The sequence below is a fragment of the Teleopsis dalmanni genome, chromosome 1, assembly GCF_002237135.1.
Source record: "Teleopsis dalmanni isolate 2A chromosome 1, ASM223713v2, whole genome shotgun sequence".
Taxonomy (NCBI): Eukaryota; Metazoa; Arthropoda; class Insecta; order Diptera; family Diopsidae; genus Teleopsis; species Teleopsis dalmanni.
In genome coordinates this window covers 130,316,613-130,322,638 of record NC_051846.1, presented here as the reverse complement: position 1 = coordinate 130,322,638, position 6,026 = coordinate 130,316,613, and the positions used below count along the sequence as shown (strand labels likewise).

The 6,026-nt window shown below is 31.8% G+C and overlaps 1 non-coding gene across 1 annotated transcript; it reads left to right on the top strand.

The window, feature by feature from the left end:
* Positions 1–1,050: 1,050 nt before the first annotated feature.
* Trnae-cuc lies at positions 1,051–1,122 on the top strand. The gene has a single exon. It is a non-coding gene; the product is annotated as a tRNA-Glu (tRNA).
* Positions 1,123–6,026: the final 4,904 nt, after the last annotated feature.

Below are 6,026 nucleotides of genomic sequence, written 5' to 3'. Positions count from 1 at the left end.
ACTTGTATGTAGAGGAAACTATATGCTGCACCATTGCTGGATAGAAATCATTAGACGCATAGGCACGTATGTGTCTAGTGTTCACTTGACAAATTATATAAGCATTATCATAACAAAATTTATAGATTAATTCCAATAACATAACCTCATTCTATCGCGTTCTGCAAAAAAACAGGAATTTCTAAAAGCTGATTCCTAGTAGAGTACATTTATCTAGAAAGCATGCTGCTGAGGAGTAGGTCAACGGGGCGGGGTTATAGTCCGATTGCGGAAATTAGGTTAGCGTTAGACTTTTCCATTTATTATTATAAGAACTAGATCTTTTAACCGGTTTTATAATACCTTTTTAGCTTAACATAATCTTTAATGTAAGTCGGAGTTATAACTTTGTATATAAATTTCATGATACTGCCACTTTTGAGTCTTGTTAAGCGCTAATTAACTCCTATTTATCATCACTAGAATCAGGTATTCTTAACAGGTTTCATAAAATATAAATTTTAAAATAAATCAGAATTGTTACTTTAAAAATTAATTCCATAATGTTGCCACGTTTTTAAGTTTTATTTACCAGTTGCAAAATAGTTTGAATTCTTTCTTTTTTTTTACTAGAAAAAAAATTTTAACTCATTTTTACGATGAACTATTGATTTAAAAACGATTTAGGATAATAAGAGATTGTCTATTCGTAGCATTTCACTTCATCTATCTATCTAACCATATTTCCATCTATCTACTATTGACTAGCTTGCCATTATTAATATTCAAACCATATTTCACTTTTTTTGTCAAGATTCATTAATGTAAAATAATATAAGTATTACAAGAATAAATAAAATTAAATAAAATATACGTTAAGTTAGTACCTTATACACCAAATTAGATATATAATTAAATATATATGCATATATAATATAAATTTTTGACTGCATTAAAAAATTTATATATTTTTAGTTTTTCCTCCAACGGAGCGTACTATGAATAATATTGTTTGTACAATTTATCTATGGCACATATTTTTATATAAGATATTTCCACCCGCCCAGCATATCCCATATTGTCTAGTGGTTAGGATACCCGGCTCTCACCCGGGAGGCCCGGGTTCGATTCCCGGTATGGGAAATTTATTTTTATTCCTTAAAATGTTTTATTTGCTAATATATTTTGTTGATCATTTTACTAGCTATTATTTACTCCCACAAGAGATATTTATTTTTTAAATTTGTACGTCATCGTTGACAAATAAACATTTTTTATTTTTACTTTATGTTCAAATTGTTGATGACAGTGAATGTTGATGCCAGAAAATGCGTAAATCATGAATTTCTGAAATATTTCTGTCCCAAAAGAGGCTACAAAAACAAAAACTATTTAATTAAGTATTAAAATAAATTATTTTATAAAAAAAATTTGGAAGTTTGAATTAAAACAACTACATAAAATATTTTATTTAAGTTATTTCCCCCCACCCAACATACTAAATAACTAGAACTCATTGTCGAGGGGTTAGGACACCCGGCTGTAGGAAAAATTCGATCTATAGAGATATTGTTAAATTTCGCTGTATTACTTTGAAAAAAGCTTTTTAATTAAAAGCTTTTTTAATTAATTGATAATCTGAATAAGTGGTCTCAACCATTGTATGATCATGAAAGATATTGTGACCTAGTATTGTCAGGATTTACATTAATCATTTCGATAAACAATTCGATACAAATAATAAAATTAATAAATCGATAACTACAGTCTTAGGTTTAATTTTCAATTAAGCAGAGTTCGAAAGGTTTGATAATCTAATTGTGGAATGCCAAGAATATGTGGAGAATACATTAAAACTTTTCAACGAAAAGGTGTCAATCATTGTCGGTTCATGAAAGATATGTGTAACCTAGCGTTGTCAGGACTGATATTAATCGTTTCAATAATGAATTTGATAAATTTGATCAAATTAAACAATCATTGAGTAAAACCTTAGTTTTAATTCTCAGTTCTGTTAAGACTGATTTACGGCTGTTTAATTTATTAGCTCGGTTTAGTACACTAAAATTTAAATATTTTTTTTCCATATTATTCCAATTGCAGAAAATAGATTAACATTGGTTCGATGAATTCATTATTTACTTTCGTGTTGGATATCAAAGTCTTCTGGCCTCTAACTTTTTCTACGACTTTGACAATCTTTCCGCTGTTTAGCACTTCTTTGTTTAGAGTTGTGGTTTTGAATGAAATAATTGATAGGCACTTATACAACTATTCCAATTTTAGTGCAGATTGTTAAATTCTGATACTAACTTATGTTGGTCTATATTCTAGTAGTAAACCTCTTGCTTACTTACTTATGCATCATCTGTTATTGCGTTATTGCTTTTTTAAATGCTGTTAAGAGTTTAATTTTTTCACAGATGGTATCGGAGTTATTCACAGCGGAGTTTATTAGGCTATAATCTCTTAAATAAAATTTGATCGATACATGTTTACCACAAGTACCCGTACGTACACAGAAAATAAATTGCATGAAGTATTGAAGTTGTTTCGAGCTGTCAACTGAAGGCATTCAAAATTCACATGCGGGAAATTTTACTTTTGACATGCGGCGTTGATGGCGCGAATGATAAATCGTACCATGTATGTCTTTCGAAACCAACACAGCATCCTGCAAAAATTCTTTGATGGCGCAATGATTCGGTCTCCTACGTGTTGCAGTAAAAGTCACGGCGTGTTGCTGTTTGAATCACGGCAGCAACTACACGACGACCGGGATTACTTCTACGTTTCAAATCACTTGCACATTCAGGCAGACGAGTATTAATTATGATATTTTGTGAACTGAAATTATGAAAAACTCCAAACAAGTACAAGTGCAAAGATACTTTCGCAGTTTGTAGTCCATTTTTTCTTTCACGTACAATTGCAGCGCTTGTTGCATATACATAAGGATGGGGTAGGATATGCGTTTTTAATAGAAATTATGCAAACAAAACGGAGATAATAGGGTGAATTCTAAAGGCTGGATACAGCATTTCATGAAGTTTCCAATTTAAAATTATGAAATTGATAAAGGGCACATGAAATTGACTTCAATAGTACCTCAAGCTAGCGGCTTAATTACATTTTTGTTGTTGCATTTTGCCTCAAACGATGTTGTAAATGCTTTTGATGCGGATGCTCTTTATTGGGTGCATTTCAGCACAAATATGCATGTTGGTGTAGGAAACTCGAAACTCAATTCGGCTGTGTTTAACCAAGTGTTTTTGGATGCACTTACTCATATATCATCATTGCATGTGATTTTCAAATTTGCCAAATCAAGCAGAAGGCAAATGCACGGCCATTTATCAATATTAAAAATAATCCCTCTGACGTTTACATGCAAAATGTACTTCAGAAACTCTTTACAACGTAAATAATTTAGCTGATTTTATAGTATATATATATAAAGCGTTCATGGCTTTATATTTTTGAAAGGGATACCTATTCGCATATTTCGCGTATGTGTATATTGAACGTATCTTAATCCCTCTAAATGCGATGCAGATTGATAAATTAACTGAAATCGAATTGGATTCCCATGCAATGTAGCGATGCATCGACAAGCACGTGAACAATTTATCGGCAATTAAAATTAATTATGATAACTCAGCTTTTCAGTTTGCAGTTTGGTTTGCTAGATATTTCAACTAGAACTCATTTTTATGATAACAAAAATCCAAGTTTTAAACCGGACTGCGTCTTTTTGCAGGTAAATGCCAAAACCTTGGCTAATGTGAACGAGTTGCTTCAGTTGCTATACTTGCTCGAAGCCTCCATTCAATTTATGTTCAGTAATTAGCAACAAAGTGCATATGAGCAGAGCCCCTTCTTTTTATATGAAACAGAATAATTAAAATTTATTATGTTTCCCGCGTAGTGGTTGGGTTTCTTCTCTGAATTGTTTTCCATTTATTCAAAGCAGCAACATTGATTAGTGGCATAACCAGAACTGCAACAAACAATCTTCAACTGGAACTCCGATAATAGTAAAAATAATTAAAAATTAAAATTTAAATTAAATGGAGATTTCACCTGTTATCTGGTTTTATTAGAAATCTATTTAGAACATGGGAACTAATCTGTTCTTAAAAATTTCAGCTAAGCTAAATCGTAGGAATAAAAAGCGCAGTTATAAAAATAATTTATTAAGGTTGATGGGAGAGAAAAAAATATTATTGCTTGATAAAATCTGCACCAACATTTCTTTATGAATATTTGAGTAAAAGCTAATAAAATAAATAATCATGTCATGTCAATAGTCATAGTCATGGGTTTTAACATAAAGGATATAGAAAAATATTTCATAATGTACTCGTATTGTAGTCTAGACATAACGATAACAGAACGGTAATAGTCTAATGCATCATTTTAAAGACTTCCTTCTACTTCAAAGTCTAGAGGTGTACGACATTATCAATATAAAAAATTGTATATATATAAAATATGTGTATATTAAATTATCATCAGCTTAGCAATTGATATGTATATGATATATATATAGCATATACAAGGGGGAGTGAGTTTTTCCTTGTGAAGATACTGGAAGATATCTTTCCTCCGTAGATGTCGATATCTTCTACCGCGTGAGCACTAACCTTTCTATCCGGAACATTTTCTTGCATTCGTACTACATGATCGAGCTAGCGAAGCTGCTGCATTCTTATGCGCTTAACTATGTCAATGTTGTGGTATAGTTCATACAACTCATCGTTCTATTTAATTCCATATTCGCAACGCCTAAGGGCTTATAGATCTTCCGAAAAATGTTTCTCTCAAATGTATCTAAAGACTTCTCATCATTGTTGGTAATTTTACAATCTTATGCACTATACAGTAGGACAGACAAGATAAAAGATTTGTAGAGCGTGATTTTTTTAGTCGAGAGAGGGTTTTAGTTCTGAATTACTAACTTAGCCAAAAGTTACATCTGTTGGCAAGAGTGGTTTTTCTTAAATCTCTAGGCTGACGTATCTTCATCCTTAGGATATACCTGCATTTAAGGGTTAATGGTTTGCTTAAGTTTGCAGTTAATATTACCAAATATTTGAAGCAGTTTAAAACACAAGAACCAACCACCCTGCATTGCTGGGTACTATAGTTGATCGAGTAATTAGATTCTAAGTCGCTGTTTTTTTGCTTGATTTTATTTGATCACTAGATAAACGATTCAAATTTGATGTTGTAATTAGTGCTTTAAAAGATTCGTTTATTTATTGCCGTTGCCAAAGCGGTGCGCATCAAACGTACTTTAACGTACTTTGGAAAGTAAGCTCATGGTTTGGAAAACAAAAATAGCGGTGTGTATAGGAAATCCATTTTTAAAATATACAAAGTTACGGGATACCAAAGTGTTATACATAGGAAAAAGATCTTAGACTTATGTTACTGTTATATATATATATATGCACTATGCATACATTATGTTGTGATTTATTTAAATATTGAACACATGTTTAATATGTCAAAACTAAATAAAAGTGGGAGTGGTACATGATCTCTCTGCAAAAATACAAGAAAAATCTAAGTAAATCTATGAGGACTAGCTGGCAGTCCTACTACCAAGAAATAAACAGCACTTGTGTAATCTCTAGACTGCGTAAAATTCCATCGAAGAACTCATCTGTCTCTGAGTTCCTCAAAACTTCTGATAGGACATGATCTAGCAATAATAATTAATCACTGGAATTACTCGTAGATACTCACCTACCGGGATCCTGAATTTCTCACCAGTTAACTCTGTCAAAGTAAACCTGCAAGTACTCAAATTTTTAGTTTCACACTTTACAAATCAACAGGACCAGATGGTGTACATCCAATTGAGCTACAAAATTATTGGGAGCTAATACACAACCGGCTTTTGGACATTTTAAGACATTGTTTCATCTTAAACTAAGTTCCAATCAAATGGTGGGAGGTTAGAGTCCCCAAGCAGAAAAAACCTTTCATTATAGCCTTAATGAACTCTGTCCAATAAGCCTTTTAACATTCTTGTTGAA